Genomic DNA, 17492 nt, shown 5'->3' with positions numbered 1-17492 from the left:
CTTCCAGGTCCCTGCCATGGGTATGAGCTGCGACATCTCCTGGCTTCCAGGGCTCCAATCGCTGACAGACCCCTCCCTCATGGCCTTTCTCCCGAAGAAGCATGACCCTTACCGGCCGCCGTTGCAGTGCCCCAACCTACTCGCTCGTCGTCCTGCCGCTCTCCGTACTCAGGCCCCCTCGCGCCTTTACCGGAGCTTCAGGGGGCGGGGCCTCGATGCGATCCAACGCGCTTGCGCGACCCCATCCCCTCCACGCCCCGGGCAGGGCTTAAAGAGCAGCGGAGCTGGACGGTGGCTGGGAAGGGATGGTCCGTGTGAGGGCAGCTTTGGGACAGCACCTTGGGAAGGAAGGGAGGAGTCGTGTTGGGTCAGCCGGGAGCTACGGGTTTGCAAAGCTAAAGCTCGTAGGGCGTCAGAACTGCTGACTTCCGACGCAAGATGGGGAAACTGATACTCAGAATGGGACAGTCACTACCTTGGGGACACACAGTTGGTGGTAGTGGGTGTGGTAATAGATGCCCAGAGACAGAGACAGAGCCCAGCGCAGGGTCCCATAGCACGTTAAAGGCTGAGCCCAGCGCAGGGTCCCATAGCACGTTAAAGGCTGAGCCAGTGTTGGAACCCAGCTGCGTCCCAGAAAAGAACACCCGATTTCTCCAACCCTGGGACAGCTGCAGGAAAAGCCTTAATGGCAAAAGGAAAGTAATTTCATTTTTCCAGCAGTTTTAAAGTTAGGAACGTTTGAGGGTGATCCAGTGTTTCACAAAATGTCCAATATCACTTGCATCAGGATCTGGTGCAGTTTTTTTTTTTTTTTAATGCAGATTTTTTTATCCCTACCTCCATCTCACCCATTGACAGCTCCCCAGTTCTTTAACTGTTCCTTCTTTCTGGATTGTGATAGGATTCTTCTCAGTCTGAAGCACCTGATACGAATTTTAATTAAACTGAATTTATCAGTCTGGGCTCTGGGGAATTAACCATGAATAAGACAGAGCCCCGGCTTTCACATCTGATTTAAAAGGTAGACAGGTAAACAGTGTTTTTCTGGGGAAGTAGGGAAGGCTTTTGGGGTCTTGAAGGACAGGTAAGCATGTGTAAACAGTGAAGGAAGTAGGGGTGGTTAGAGGCAGGAAAGGGGCTAGTGTACCAAGTAGCAGGAGCAGAAACAGCAAAGGCAAATAATTCTGAATGTGGCTAGTCTTGTTTTAGAGACAATGAGGAGTTTGGTGTAGATACTGAGGAGGGTCTGGGGGTTGGAGCAGGCTTTTAGGAGCTCAGTCTTGGGGAGGGAGCCTTGGATGCTAGGTTAAGTTTAGCATTTGTCCAATGAGTTGTCTAAGGATATTAAGGAAGAGGGAGACATGGTGTGTTAGGTGCTGGTTACAGCATGGCAAATGGTTTGTAAGTGGGGAGACCAAGGCCAGAGAGAGATCTCAGAGGTAGTTAAGGTGTGAGATGATGAGGCGGGGCCAAGAAGATGGAGAGAAGGGGACAGATTAAAGAGATATTTAGGAGAGAGAACTCTGACTGATTATAAATCAGCGGCCCAATCCAGGGGACAGGATGTTTCCAACTCCTTAAATAAAGTATGTGGGACTTCCCTGGTGGTCCAGTGGGTAAGACTGCATGCTCCCAATGCAGGCGAACCGGGCTCAATCCCTGATCGGGAAACTAGATCCTCCTGCATGCGTGCCTCAACTAAGAAGCCCGCATGCCACAACTAAGAAGCCCACATGCCACAACGAAGATCCCACGTGCTGCAACTAAGATCTGGCGCAGCCAAAATAAATAAATAAATACATAAATATTTAAAAAATAATAAAGTATGTACATTTTCTACCTACAGGACAGACTGAGCTTTCCAATCTTGTTGGTGGGAAGGAAGGGATAGGTGGTCTGGTTATTGCCACAACTGTGATTTCATGATGTCCCTCTTTTGTCTGCTTTTGTACCTAAGGGAGAGTCTGAAGCAGCAGTTACTATAATAGGCCCCAGGTGCCAGAAAAAGTCCACCAGGCTAACAAGGAACAAAGGAAGCTATTTCTAGGGCAGTATGAAATTAAAAATAAAAAATCATGACCCAGGGTTTTCTGTGCAGGTTCTCCTCTTCCAAGATGGGTGCCAAATGACGTGTATCAGGTGCCTATTTGTGAGATCTGGGGAGGATCCCAGACCTTAACACCCGTTTGGTTGTGTCCTCTCACATTGTGGCAGGTAAGGTATTTTCATTCCCATTTTGTAGATGTGACAGTTGAGCCTCAGAAGTTATGTGACTTGTTCAAGGGGATCCAGTTTGTGGTGGGACTGGAAGTGAGGGGCTCTTGGCCAAAGATGTTTCCGGCAAGGCTTTGCCTTTCTTGCTCCCTCTGCCCAGATGCTTTTCCTCGAAATCTTGGCATAAGTGGCTCCTTCTTGTCATTCAGATGTTTCCTCCTCAGATGACATCCCCACCTGATCAGCCTGTATCACATTTTCCTGTGTATTTTCTACATAACACTTATTAGTATCTGAAATAATTAATTTTATGTATTTCCCTCCACTAGAATGTGAGCTCCATGAAAACAGGGGCAATATCTGTCTTGGTCACCACTTTACCCCCAGCACCTGCAATAGTAGATACTCAATAATATTTGCCGACTGATGGAAATAAGCTGGGGAGGGAGGAAGGGAAGGAAACCAACATTAGGTGAAAGCTTGGGATGTTTCAGGTGCTTCTCATAAACTATCTCATTTGATCCCCTCATAGCCTTTCCAGGTGGGTACTGTATCTCCATTGGGTGGATAAGAAAACATGGGAAGTGAGGTCAAGTCGGTCGTTTGTTACTTTTGAGGCCATAGGCTCCTTTGAGAATCTCCATTAGACACAAACTTTTAGCAGACCATGTGAAGGAATTCAGAGACCTCTTCAGGCCTACTCAGGGATCCCAGATCAAGGAACCCAGGATTAGGGAACTTGCCCGAGGTCTTTCTGGCCTCAAGCCTTTGCTGGTTCCTCCCTGCATGGCAAGGATAGATTCCCTTTAGTGGACATCAGGGAACCTGCTGAAGATTTTGGAGCAGAGCGAGTTTATGATGCCTTGAGCCTTTGATGTCTCCGACCTGAGTTCAAATCCTGACTCCACAAACTATCAGTGTGACTATGGGCAAGACTTCTCACCTCTCTGAATCCCACTTCCCTCACTTTCAAAATGGAATCTGTTTTTTGGTTTTTTTCTCACAATAACTAATCTTTATTTGATCTGCTCGTTAAGTGCCGGGTACTTGGCTGCTGGCTTTACAGTTGTTATCTCACTTTCACCACAAACCTATGAGGTGAGTACTGTTATCATGTCCATTTTACAGCTGGGGACTTGGAGGCTTGAAGAGATGCCCTGACTTGCTGAAGATTATGCAGCTTTACACTCTTAGCCATTGTGCACCTACACATGTACCTTGGGATGTGCCACAAGCTCAGGCTTCCCAAAGCTGATTTCTGAATCCATTGCAAACTCTGTTGGGTTTGTGGGAACATTTGAGTCTGAATTAGTTTAAAAAAAAGGCAAGGAGGGCTGCACTGCAGTGTGAATGGAGGCCAATCTCTTTGTATGTTGCCTTTCCCCCTGTAAGGGCCTCTGGCCAAGCCTAGACTGGGCCTCTTGACTGGGACATCTGTGTCGTCCCAGGGTCTGCATTGCACGGAGGTCTGCATTTGTGCACGTGGCTGCTGTCTCTTTTTAGCAATGACATCACTCTGCCTGGAATTATGAGGCTGTCTCCACACCTGACTGGGGGCCACTGCTTGGCCGTTCAGAGTGGAATTCCTGTGTCTTCCAGCCCCTACCTACCACAGGCCTGGCCCAGCCATGCTGCTCAGGAAATGCCTTTGGAATCAAAGGGAGGACTCTTCCATGTGTTGAGGATTTACTGTGTACCAGGCCTGTCCTGGACACTTTACATGTGTTATCTCATTTACACGCCCCAGTAATCCTGGGAGGGAGAAGTTACTGTCTCTATTTTACTGAGAAGAAACAGACTCAGTTGGGCTTTGCCTTAGGCCCACTTGGGGTGATTGATGGCACCAGGACTGACTCTAGGGCCTGTGTGCTCATTGTGCATGATGAATTCTTGAAGCTGTGGGCTGATAAAGGGGAGACACTCCTCAGCCCCCAGGACCCTCAGAGACTTTCTACCAACAAGCTTCTAGTCCAGCTCTCATTTCATCCATAAGGAAACAGGAGCCCAGAAAGGAGCGATGACTTACTTATAGCCCCTCTTTTCTGCTTACTACTTATCTGTTGGTTTTCAAAAAAAAAAATATTTATTTATTTATTGGCTGCATCGGGTCTTAGTTGCGGCACACGGGATCTTTCATTGCGGCGCTCGGGCTCTTCGTTGTGGTGCACGGGCTTCTTTCTAGTTGTGGCTCGGGAGCTCCAGAGCATGTGGGCTCTCTAGTTGTGGGGCACGGTCTCTCTAGTTGTGGCCTGCGGGCTCCAGAGGGCGTGGGCTCTGTAGTTGTGGCACGTGGGCTCAGTATTTGCGGTGCGAGGGCTTAGTTGCTCTGTGGCATGTGGGATCTTAGTTCCCTGACCAGGGATCGAACTGGCATCCCCTGCATTACAAGACGGATTCTTAACCACTGGACCACCAGGGAAGTCCCACTACTTATCTTTATCTACTTCCTTTTGGGCAGGATGAGATCCAATTTTACTCATCATTATACCACCCAGATAGCCCAGTGCCTGGTCCTACTTGACACTCGGTAAATGCTTTTAAATTTTATTTATTATAAAAACATTGAGAAAAGTATAAAGGTTAGTATAACAGACACCCATATACCCACCACTCCGCTTGTGACATAAAAACTGCTAATACAGCTGAAGGCCCCCTGTGTGCCCCTCTACAACTGCATCTCCCCAACCCCTGGTGAAGTTAAGAGTCTTCTGAATTTGGTGTTTATTATTCTATGCCATTTTGTATTCATATACCATAAAATTCAACCTTTTTAAGTGTATAATTTAGTGGCTTTTAGTGCGTTCACAAGATTGCGCAACCATCACCACTATCTAATTCTAGAACATTTTCACCCCCAAAAGGAACCCTATACTCATTATCAGTCACTCCCCCATTCCTCCCTCTCTCCAGCCCCGGCAATCACTAATCTGCTTTCTGTCTCTATGGATTTGCCTATTCTGGACATTTTCTATAAATGGAATCCTGTATGTGGTCTTTTGTGTCTGGCTTCCTTCACTTACCATAATGTTTTCAAGGTTCATCCATGTTGTGGTATGAATCAATGTTTCATTCCTTTTTATGGTATGGTATTCCATTGTGTGAATACGGCACGTTTTGTTCATCCATCACTTGTGGACATTTGGGTTGTTTCTGCTTTTTGCTATTATAAATAATGCTGCTATGAACAAGTTTTTGTGTGGATATATGTTTTCAATTCTCTTGGTTATATAAGTGGACTTGGTGGGTCGTATGGTAACTCTATGTTTAACTTTTTGAGGAACTGCCAGACTGTTTTCTAAAGTGGCTGCACTATTTTCCATTCCCACAAGCAATGTATGAGAGTTTCAATTTTTACATCCTCACCAACACTTATCTCTTTGATTATGACCATCCTAATGGGTGTGAAGTGGTATCTCATTATGGTTTCAATGTGCATTTCCCTAATGACTAATGATATTGAGCGTGTTTTCGTGTGCTTATTGGCCATTTGTATATATCCTTTGGAGAAATGTCTATTAAAACCTTTTACCCATCTTAAGGGCAAAAATATTATTGAGTTTTAAGAATTCTTTATATATTCTGGATACCAGACCCTTATCAGATATATGATTTGCAAATATTTTCTCCCATTCTGTGGGTTTTCTTTTCAGTTTCTTGATGTTGTCTTTTTTTTTTTTTTTTTGGTAAATATCTCTATATTTTATGCAGCCTCTTTATATTGAAGAAATGGTTTTTTTTAACATCTTTATTGGAGTATAATTGCTTTACATTGTTGTGTTAGTTGCTGCTGTATAACAAAGTGAATCAGCTATACGTATACATACATGCCCATATCCCCTGCCTCTTGCGTCTCCCTCCCACCCTCCCTATCCCACCCCTTGATAGTGTCCTTTGAAGCACAAATGTTTTTAATTTTGATGTAATCTAATTCATCTATTTTTTTTCTTAGGTTGCTTATGTTTAGAGTGTCATATCTACGAAACCATTGCCTAATCCAAAATCATGAAGACTTACATCTGTCTTTTTCTGTGAGATTTATGGGTTTTGCTGTTACATTTAGGTCTTTGATTCATTTTTAGTTAATTTTTGTATATGGTGTGAGGTAGGTCCTATGCATTTTTAGTCCTTTTACTAGGTGTGTGTTTCTAAAAAAAATATGATACTGTTTTTCCTGATTGGGGGACTTTAAATGGTAACGTGTGTTCTTGTGCAGCTTGTTTTTCTCATTCAGCCTTATGTTGGGAGATTCATCCATGTTGATAAGAGTAACTAGTTAATTTGTTTTCACTGCTCTATAGGTTTCATTGCATAAAAATACCACGTTTCATTTACCTTTTCTCCTATGAATGATCCTTTGGGGTTGTCTCTACTATTTTGCTGTTACAAAGGGTAAACAGTCTAATATGTGCCTCCTTGTGCAGTATGTTGAAGGTCATGGGCATATTCAGATTTACTAGATAATACAAAATTACTCTCATAAGTGGTTTTACAAATTTGCACTCCTGCCAGCAATGTAATAGAATTGCCCTTATTCGGCATCCTCACCAAGACTCAGTATTGTTGGGCTTTTTTGATTTTGCCAGGCTAGTGGGTGCGAAATGATATCTCATTAGGATTTCCCAGATTAATAGCAAAGTTTATTTTTCAGTAAATATTTGCATGGTTGGATGGATGGCATGAAAGTAGAATGGATTCAGCTCTTTGATGAGGAGATGACCCTCTGTTCTGCCTGTGGCTAGAGGATGGCGGGGCTCTGGGCCTAGACTGCCAGCTGTGTGTAGGGAGACCCTGGAACTAGGAAGCACTGGGTGAGACCAACGACTCTATATCTATGGGGAAAGGCAGTTGTCACCTTGAAACCAGCAATGGGAGCCTTACCCCAGGGAGAGGCTATAGTCTTGCGCTTCCATCTCCCCACACTTTCCCCAAGAAGGGAGGGAGCTAGAGAGAAGCCAGAAGGGAATTGTGTAATGATGAGAATGGGGTCCCACAGTCTTAGGAATGACCCTTTCTTGAGGACCTTCTCATGGTCTCTGTATTGGTGGTATGTATTTCCCTTGGTTTTTTGTTTTGTTTTGTTTTGTTTGTTTTTAATTTTTATTATTTTTTGGCTGCACCTCATGGCATGCAGGATCTTTGTTCCCCGACCAGGGATTGGACGTGTGCCCCCTGCAGTGGAAGCTCAGAATCTTTACCACTGGACCACCAGGGAAGTCCCTGTATTTCCCTTATTTATTCACTGAGTTTGGGGATGATGATAATGATAATAAGAAAAATAATAGTAAGGATTGTGTATTGAACACATATGCGAGGCATTGTACCTTTTTCTTTTTATAGGTATTATTTAATTCCCTGTGGAGTAGGTGCTGTTATTATTCCTGCTTTATAGGTGAGGAACAGAGGATCAAAGGGACAGAGTAACTGAAGGTTTGTACCCAAGCAGTCTGACTCCAGAACTCTTAAGCACTGTGCTGTATTGTTAGCCTGGCTCAGCTAAACCCAGGACAGCAAAGAAAGGAGAAGCTTGCCCAGGCTTGGGTAGGTGAGAAACACAAGTCACAATATCCACTGGGCCTGGCATGGAGAAGGCAGCAGGGAGCAGAGTGAGAGGCCCCTGGGGAAGATGGTTCTTTTTTTTTTTTTTTTTTTTTAAATATAGGGTGATTCCAGTTTACACTTTCTTTTGTTGCTGTTATACATTTATTTTATTTAGTTATTTTTGGCTGCATTGGGTCTTCATTGCTGTGTGCGGGCTTTCTCTAGCTGCGGCGAGCGGGGGTTACTCTTCTCTTGTTGTGCGTGGGCTTCTCATTGCGGTGGCTTCTCTTGTTGCGGAACACGGGCTCTAGGCGCACGGGCTTCAGTAGTTGTGGTGCGTGGGTTCAGTAGCTGTGGCTCGCGGGCTCTAGAGCGCAGGCTCAGTAGTTGTGGTGCATGGCCTTAGTGGCTCCGCAGCATGTGGGATCTTCCCGGACCAGGGCTCGAACCCTTGTCCCCTGCATTGGCAGGTGGATTCTTAACCACTGTGCCACCAGGGAAGTCCTGTATTATTTCTTATAAATTCTTGTGACTATACAATTATCTCAAAAATTTCAATTGGAAAATGATTGGAAAATGAAATTTAAGGCCCAAAGAATTAGGTAGGAAAATAGAGATATTTGTAATAACAACATTTTCAACCCATTAAAAAAAAAACCCTGAGGGCTGTGCTCAAGGAGACCTCTCACCCTTAAGTTAGCAAAGTGCAGATTCGCAGAGAGGTTTGCAGTATACCCTGAGATGTGGGAGAGCGCAGGGTCACCCTGCACACCTCAAGATACCCAGGGTAGACCGTTTGGGTTGGTTTCCAATCCTAACTCATTGAGCCTCTCTCTGCCCTTCACCTACCAAGCTGACTGACCATGATCATAAGGGCAGAGACACAACCTCACCCCACTGTCCCACTCTACCTCTAACTGGTCTTCTGAGAGTTCTTCCCCCATCGCCACTCTACCAGACAGAATCCTCCTTAGGAGCAAGCCTAGAACCAGTCCCAGTCTGGGTGGCATCAGAGAGTGTCTGTTGAATTCAACGAAATGGGAAGCTGACATAGGCTGGGACAAGCCTGTCTTGATCCTGAGACCCCAGGCAGGGCCAAGGCTTTGGCACAGGATTTTGGCAGTGGGGTGGCTGTGGTCTTATAAGACCCTGGGACTTTTCTTCCACGTGGTATGCCCACAAGGATGTCTCTTCCAGAATGTTGGCTGCCCTGGGCAGTACCTCAAATTCCATCCCCAGAGTGGCAGACCCAAGGCCTCCCCGCCAGACTACCCCAACATACACATCACCACAGGGCTGGCGTGTTCACACTGTTGATCTCTTACCATGGGCTAAGCACTCTGGTTCAGTTATATCTCTCAGCAACATTATAAGGCAGGTACTCTTCGTATATCCATTTTGCAGAGAAGGACCCAAGGCTCAGAGAGGTTAAGTAACTAGCTCAGGGTCACTTAGCTTGTAAATGGCAGAGCAAGGACTCAAAGAGGCAGTCTAACACGTGCCCAGCCTAGTCCCTGCAGGTGCAAAGCTAAAAAAGAACCACTGCCTGCTCAAACGGAGTCAACGATAATGTTGTCAGACATTTACATAGGGCTTGTATATATCAGGCACAGGCTAAGCTCTTTACATACATTATTTCCTTGACTCTGCTTCACAGCCCAATGGAATAAGGTTATGCCCATTTTATGATGGAAATGGAAGCTCCGACAGGAAAAGGTCAAGGTCACATAGCACGTAAGGGGCAGAGCTGGACAGTCTGACTCTGGAGCCAGAGCTATCAGACCCTCTTCTGCCATCTCTTCCTCCTTTTTTTTAGCATCCTCCCTCCCCCATACACTGACCCTCCCAGGCTTTCTTCCCTCTGCTGTTTCCACTCTCCCCCACCCCAGCTCCCCAGACTAACCCATGTCCGGAGCCCCCAGCCCTTTCATTCATATTCTGAGCATAGTTTGGAGGCTGAGGTCGGGTCAGACTATCTGGATGGTGACCTCCAGGGGTCAGCCCATACCCTAGGGTGTCCTTTAGCCCTTCCTATTTCCACTCAGCTGCCTGGCAAGGGAAGTCTTGGAGGAGCCCATCACCCAGTCTTCTTACCTACCTGCAGTGGCCTGCGGGATACGGTGGACAGAGCGAGCAGGACGCCCATACCTTGCAGAGAGGCCAGCGTTCTGGGGGTGGGGGCAGCACTGGGCCTCCCAGGACCGGGTGGTTCTGGAAGTTGATATGAGCAGCAGCAACTGCTGGCATTATCTGGGTTCTAAGAATAGCTTGGGCTGAAGTGTTGGGGGCCGGGGCCAGGGAAGAGGGCAGGAGCCTTTTTCCACTGCCCCCTCCACCCCTGCTGCTTGGCCTAGAAACTGGGAAGCCTTCCTTCTGGCTTACAGTTTGCTCTGGGATGATTTCGCATGGATACATCTTGTCCACCTTTGGGTTGGAGGACAGAGGGTGTCCCAGGGACTCAGACCCAGGACTGAGGGCACTGAGCCCACACCCTGAGGACCCGCCCTCCTCCAGGCCCTCCCCACTGGCACAGAGTAGGGGCTTGCTTTTTCAAGGGTCGATATGTTGGAAGCGACCTTTATTCATTTAGCAAACACTTAAGAAATAGGTAATACATAGACATGATTCAAAATTCAAAGGTATAAAAGGATACACAAGGAAAAGATATCAGTCTGTCCCTTTCCTAGCCTCCAGCCACCTATTCCTCTCTGCTCCTCACTTTTTTCATTTAATGAGATATCTTGAAAGTAACAACAGTAATATAAATAATAATATAATATGAGGGAAACCCACGTTACATCATGAGTCTCCGCTATGTGCCAGGCACTGTTCTAAGCACTTCAGATGTTTTAACCCATATAGTGCTCATCAGAATCCTATGTGGTGGGTACTTTGTACGAATCTCCATTGTTAAGAGGTTAAGTGATTTTCCACGATTTCATGGCTGGTAATTGGCAGAGCCAGGATTCAGTCCCAGGCAGTCTGATGTTAGATAAGGTATTCTTCATCACTGCTCCGTACTTCTGCTCACACTTATGTCATGTCACTACACAGCACACCCTTGCTCTTCCTAAGGGCCAAGGTCAGAGACGTACTATATATTGAACACGTGCCATGGCCAGGCTCAGGCTGGTCTGCAGCAAAAAATAAAAAAGACTAGGTCTCTGCCCTCATGGAACTGGCATCCCAGTGCCCACGAGTGTCTGTCAACCAAGGTAGGAGGAGGGAAACCCACGTGTCACTCACATGCCTGTATACCGTCTGCTGTTCACACACACCCTGTCCCTTATCCACCGGTCCTTTACTCACTGAGCCTCTGAGCTGGAAGGCCTTAGAGCCCAGAGCTATAGGTAGGAACATGGAGATCCAGACAGAAGTAGACACGAGAGATCACAGTGTGGCCCTCGTGAGCTTCATCCCCTGCCCCCGGGATCCATTTCAGCAGGGCTGCTGGGGGGTGCCTCTAATCCAGGGCCCAACCATTGTTTGAAGTTGGGAACAATTGAAGGGCAAGGGAGCTATAGATAGATCCACAGCTGCTGTCACCTGTTCCAGCCTGGGCACTGGGCCCAAGCGTTGTCTACGTGGGGGTACTTTACCAGTGAGGGCCCCCTGGGGGTGGGAGATTGGTCCAGCCTAGCTCAGCTCTACAGAGACTGAGTCAGGGGCCAAGACAAAGAAACAGAGTCTCGGAGGGCAGAGAGAGACAGAGTAACACAGAAAGACCAAGACCCTTGAGAGATACAGGAAGCTCCTACCAAACGCCATAAACACGGAGATTGGTTGGGGCTCTGGGAGGGCTACACAAGCACATTTCTCTCTGGGAGAGCCACATCCCAGATTCTTCCGAGGCAGTTGAAGGAACATGTTTTGGGGAGTGCTCTGGGAGACTCCCGAGATCTTTGAAAGGAAGACGTTGTGCTGCTGTGTCTAGTTGTAGCTTTAATTCAGTATGTGACCTTGGGCACAGACCTGCTTCTTCCTCTGTGCCTCCGTTTCCCCAGCCACCCAATGAGAGAGTTGGTTTGCATGATCCCTGAAGGGCCCTTTCATCCTCTGATGCCTGTCAGGACATATTCCTCATGTGTCTAACCTCTCTCCCTCTTGCTGCAGTGGAGGCCATAGTCTCCTCCTTTGTTTGCCCTTTGTGAGGATGGGGGACAGCTGGTCCCCCCATCCCCTCCCCCCAGTAACCTTTCAGCCATAAATCCATGCTGAGGCGTCTCTCCACCGGATAAACAGCCCTGATGCCTTTTGGCTGCCCTCATCCTATTTTCTGCTTGAAGCATCAGAGCCGGGGCCCACTCGGGCCCTCTGCAGCTGCCCACGGCCCCAGGAGGGGGACAAGCCTTGGACGAGCAGGGGCACCCCCCCGGGGTGCCAGGGTGGAGGCCCCTCTTTGGGCCTCACCACCTCGCATTTAGACCCTTATGGCAGCCGCCTCCTAAGTCTTCCTGCCCCGGTCTCGCCCCTGCAGTCCATCCTCCACACCAGCTGTCATGGGGCTCTTGTGAACACATAAATCTGAACACACTGTCAAATGCCCTTGCTCCGAGCTCTTTGATGAAAAAAATAAATTAAAAATGCCTTTGATGGCTCCCCAACTCCTGCAGGATAAAGAACCAAATCCTAATCTGGCTTTTGAAGCCCTTCACAACCCAGTCCCAACGGCTCCGTCCAGCCTCACCTCCCTTTACGCCCGTGTGGCTGCCCTGGGCTTGGAGTTTAGGTTCATGCTCTCCGTCCCCTGTCCTCTGCCTTCAGTGCCTCTCCCTGGACGGCCACAGCCTCCTCACTGGTCTGCCTGTGGCATCTCTTGCTCCTTCCGGTCCATTCTCTATACGGCAGCCAGAGTGATCATTATTAACCTTCACCACTTACTCTCCTGCCCTAACAGCTCCCCGTTGCACTTGGAATAAGGTCCCACAAGAGTCCCGGTGACCCAGCCCCTGCCTACCTGTCTAACCTCACCTTGCAAAACTTTCCCCACCTTCCTACCCCAGCGGCACTAGCACTGTGACAGGGCCTCAGACACACCAAGCTATGCTCTGCCTCACGGCTTTTGTATTTACTGTTCCTCCTGGTTGGAATATCCTTCCCCCAGCCCTTCACCTAACCGGCTCGCTCTTATCCTTCAGGTCTTGCCTTAAATGTCACCTCCTCAGAGAGGCCCTCTCTGACTAACCCGAATAGAGTTACACCCCCGTTACCCTCCACAACACTACTTTGTGTGGTGCCTTCATAGCACATGCCACAATCTTTTATCCTTCAGACTCCTCCATTCTGATATCCTCCTTGAGCATCATTTTTTTCCCTGGACAATGAGTGTTGTGTTCCCATCCTGGCCACATAAGAGAAGCTGTCAGATGCATATTGAATTGAATTCATGTGTCCCTCCCTCCTTCACAGAGTCCTTCAATGTCTTTATCCAAAGAAGGACTTCCAGGCACTGGGGTGCATTGCTGGCAGATATATTTGGGGCTGGGGTGGCTCCCAAATTACATCCCCTCTGCCTACCTGCCTGCCCTTGCTTTCCCCAATACTCAGCTCCTCTACTGGCATTTTGGGCTGGAAGAGGAGACGCCAGAGGTACTATGCCCCTTTTGGGCTTTGCCTCATCAGTCTGGCTGCTACTAAGCTGTGGGTTCCAGGACTCTTGGCCACTGCTGATCTGAGGTCTTTGGAGGAGAGGAACTGGGGACACCTAGACCCTGGTGCCCAGCTTGGCTCTAGCGCCCTACATACTAAGACTTCCAATCTCTATCTTTGGCCACTTTACTCTCTTCCCTGACTCCTGCTTCTCCCCTCCAACTCTCTTCTTAGCCAGGCCCAAGGTTCCCTAGTGTAAGTGGGGGCTGGCGGACAGCATATCAGTTTTTGAGGGCAGTGTTAGACCTATTCAGGGCCACCTGGGTCTGGGGGCCTGGAGACACAGACTAGAAAGCCTGAGGTCCAGCCCTCCCCGACAGCCTTTTCTGGGGCTGTCAGTACCCTAAGTCCCTTGAAGATGGTGTTTCTTTGAGTGATTTCCAGGGAGAGTCCCTCTAGCCCAGGAGGGTGGACACACTGCAGGCCAGGCTGCAGGTGGCCCAGCTGCCCTCATGCTGGTCCTGCCTGAAGTTGCTTTCTCCTTTCCCAGTTTTCATGTGCAGGGGTAGAGAGCTTGCCTTCGGAGTGGGATCCTGGAGTCTGGCCTGGGCTTCCCTCTGTCCCCATCAGGGTCTTGGTGTCCTTAGCTAAGCTGATTTCCCTTCCAGCCCTCTAGCCCTGATGCTCCTGATTCCTAATGCCCTAGGAGTCTTTAATTTAAAAAAACAACAGGGGACTTCCCTGGCGGTCCAGTGGTTAAGACTTTGCCTTCCAATGCAGGGGGTGTGTGTTCGATCCCTGGTCAGGGAGCTAAGATCCCACATGCCTCGCAGCCAAAAAACCAAGACATAAAACGGAAGCAATATTGTAACAAATTCAATAAAAGACTTTAAAAATGGTCCACATCAAAAAAAATCTTAAAAAATAAAAATAAAAAATAAAACAACAACAAACAAAAAAACCCAAAGGAGGGACAAATGTAAAAGATACAGGGAAGTACAAATAATAACAAACCAGTGTACATTTTGTCATATTTGCTTCAAGTCTTTTGCCCCAGGATTCTAGCACTTCAGGGTTCTAATGACCCTGGGTTCTAACACCCCAGCAATCTAAAACTGAGGTGCATATATGTCTTGTCTCTGTACTTATAACATTGGGAAGAGAAGGCAGGAAGAAAGACTTTGGGCTGTCTATACTGGCTATGCAGTGGGTGGGTTTGTTGGGTTGAGGGTCGTTGTTAAGAAACAAAGCTTCCAGAGGGTCTAAAATCCTGGAATCCTGGAATCCTGAGGTTGGAGTAGACCTCTGAGGTCATCCATTCCAAAGCCTCAAGCCCTGTGCAGTCTCTACTTGATTCTTCCTTGCTTTTGGCAGGCTCATTTTCTTCCAAGGTAGACTCTTCCATTGCTGATTGGCTCCAAGTGTGAAAAAGTCCTTTTTTGTGTGTATCTTCAAACTCTGCTTCCTTGTAACTGCACTGTTGTTCTGCTCTTGGGGCCACACAAATCACACAGGCTCCCTCTGTTCCAGCATGGCTCTTCAGGTGTTTAAAGTTGGAACCTTAAGTCCTTGCAGATTGTAGCATTTGTTGCATCTCTCAGGTGCATCTTGGGTTTCCTCACTGCTTTGTCATGTTTGTCTGTGAGCTCATCTCAGGAGGAAGGTGTGTCCGGTGTAGTAGAAGCGAACTTACAGAGCAGTTCTAGACCCACTTCTTTGGGTTGGTTTTTCAGCCCCAGGTTTCTACACTGAGCAGGTAATTCTAGAATTCGGACCCACATTATATTTGGTATAGGCTAGGCTCGTTAGAGATTCTGATTCTCCAGGCCAGCTCTATTGCTTGGGCCTTAGGCACAAAGCCCTGCTTTCTGAGCATCTTTGAACAGGAGCAGAGTTTTCCCTACCCTCTGGGCTTTCTATAAATTGCTCAAGCCCAGCTCCTTAGCCTCTGACCCCATATGGAGATTAAAACTCTAATCTGAACTATCAATCAAGTTTGCTTCATTCTCTTACTTCATAGATATTTATTGACTTTCTACTATGTGCAGCTACTCTGCAAGGTGCTAGGGGGCCTAGACCAAGCTCTTGCCCTTTACTGGGTGTGGGTGTGGGTGGGAGGCGGGGGCAGGGAAGAAACAATCTAAGTTCTATGAAGAGAATTAAAACAGAATGATGTTGTCACAAATATGACGTGGAGAGAAAAAAAAAAGGAATACATAATGTAGGACTCCATTCATATAAATTTCAAAACAATCTGTGATATTAGAAGTCAGGATAGTAGGTGAGGGAGTGGTAACTGAAAGAGGGTTGATGGGGATGCTGGTAATTTTAGGTTCTTGAACAGAGTGTGTTTACTTTGTGAAAATTCTTCAGACTGTACAAGAATATTCACCGCAGCCCTGATTTTAATGGCAAAAAGAGAACAATCTAAATGTCCACCCAAAGGAGACCTGTATCATTTTGTAACATGGGGAAATATCTGTAGGATAAATTACTAAAAGGGTCTGGGCATTTGTAATTTTGATAGATATTGCCAAATTTGGCCATGCAATTTTTTTTTAAAAGGAGTTTGATAGGTGTTGGTTCTTTTTTTTTTTTCTTTTTAAAGATTTATTGATTGATTGATTGATTGCTATGTTGGGTCTTCGTTTCTGTGCTAGGGCTTTCTCTAGTTGCGGCAAGCGGGGGCCACTCTTCATCGCGGTGCGCGGGCCTCTCACTATCGTGGCCTCTCCTGTTGCGGAGCACAGGCTCCAGATGCGCAGGCTCAGTAGTTGTGGCTCACGGGCTCAGCCGCTCTGCGGCATGTGGGATCCTCCCAGACCAGGGCTCGAACCCGTGTCCCCTGCATTAGCAGGCAGACTCTCAACCACTGCACCACCAGGGAAGCCCCTGGCCATGCATTTTTAACAGTTTTCATGTAATATACATACCGTGACGTGCATACATCTTAAGCGTATAGCACGATTAGTTTTACAAAGTGAACACACCTGTGTAACCACAGCCCAGCTCAGTATATAGAGTGTTTCCTGCATTCCAGAAGCTTCTCTTGTGCCTCCTCTCGTCATTACTTTCCCTCAAAGGACCACTCTTTCACTTTATCATCATTCGTTAGTTTTGCCTGTTTTGAACTATTTATGGTTGAAAATGTATCTTTGAAATTATTCCTATAGACTATAGATATGTCTGTATATTTGGAATTGGTAGCCCGTTGGTGCAGAGGATTTCTCTTTGTGAGCTCAGCCTAATGTCTGGCTGGAATCCTAGCTCTGGACCTCTTTGTGTCCAGTGTCGAAGGTTCCAGGATCTTTTGATATTCTGACTCCAGAATTCTGTGGCATCACCAGGGCCTGAATGGGGTGACAGAAAAGGAGAGCCTGGAAGTGCCCTGACACATTCTGAAGGCAGACCGAGTGTCAGCACCCCAAACCCCTGCTGTGAGTAGGGTGCAGGAGGGGGCTAAGAGTGGGAACTTGGCTTCCTGTGAATCTTAAATGTCATTATGAAGGGGGCTCCTGATTGGTCTAAATTTCCTCAGTTTGCTTCCTCTTCAGCCAAATTATTCCTTTATGCCTATGGTCCTAGGTCTGGTTTTCTTCTTGTGTAATTTCCCCAGGGTACCTCAGAGAACTGGGGATAGAGGTGAGGGGGAGTGGGGAAGAGACAGCATCCAGGTGCCTGGAGAGAGATGCCTTAGTGTGTCTGCTTCTCTTTTTGACTTGGTCTCTGCCACTGTTTATCTGTGAGGTTTGGCTAGCGCTTTCCTTTCCCTGGGCCTCAGTTTCTCTGGATGTGTAAAGAGGATTGGACCAAATAGTCCCAGAGCGCATTTTGTGGTCGCCCTCCCTGAATCTCCTTGCTCTCCACTTCTGGGGGTGTGGACCTTTTTCTGGGTGTATCAGACTCCCTGTGACTCAGTTCCTCTCTCCCAGCACCTCAGTCTTCCCAAATCTCTCACTGCCTTGTCCCTGCCCCTGTCGGTCTGAATCTCAACCTCTGAGTGGAGTGAGTGTCTCTCTCTGCCTTTGTGATCCCCTGACAATAGGAGGTAAAAATAGCCCAGGGGCTGTGCTGGTGGAGATAAAAGGGAATTTGCCTTTTGTGTCCTGTGGCCAGGCCGGGGGGGCTGTGACACGTGGAGATTGCTG

General features: G+C 47.4%; 1 protein-coding gene and 1 long non-coding RNA gene across 9 annotated transcripts in view; both read right to left on the bottom strand.

The window, feature by feature from the left end:
- The window catches only part of GSS (glutathione synthetase), a 37969-nt gene extending 37703 nt beyond the window's left edge, over positions 1-266 (bottom strand). For 4 of the 8 annotated variants that reach the window (XM_082430248.1, XM_082430251.1, XM_082430244.1 and 1 more), the window contains exon 1: positions 113-266. The gene's annotated coding sequence lies outside the window, so the exon portion shown is untranslated. The remainder of the gene's footprint in view (positions 1-112) is intronic. The other 4 variants (XM_082430246.1, XM_082430247.1, XM_082430245.1 and 1 more) reach the window with 1 other exon arrangement.
- Positions 267-7894: 7628 nt separating this feature from the next.
- On the bottom strand, positions 7895-17391 carry LOC309645390. The gene is made up of 2 exons (XR_014254857.1): positions 9854-17391; positions 7895-8213 (listed from the first exon to the last, which is right to left on the bottom strand). It is a non-coding gene; the product is annotated as an uncharacterized lncRNA (long non-coding RNA).
- Positions 17392-17492: the final 101 nt, after the last annotated feature.

The sequence above is a fragment of the Balaenoptera physalus genome (genome assembly GCF_965194825.1).
Source record: "Balaenoptera physalus genome assembly, chromosome: 16".
In the NCBI taxonomy this organism is placed as follows: Eukaryota; Metazoa; Chordata; class Mammalia; order Artiodactyla; family Balaenopteridae; genus Balaenoptera; species Balaenoptera physalus.
Note: the sequence above shows the minus strand (reverse complement) of the source record. Positions and strands in the feature narration are given on the sequence as shown.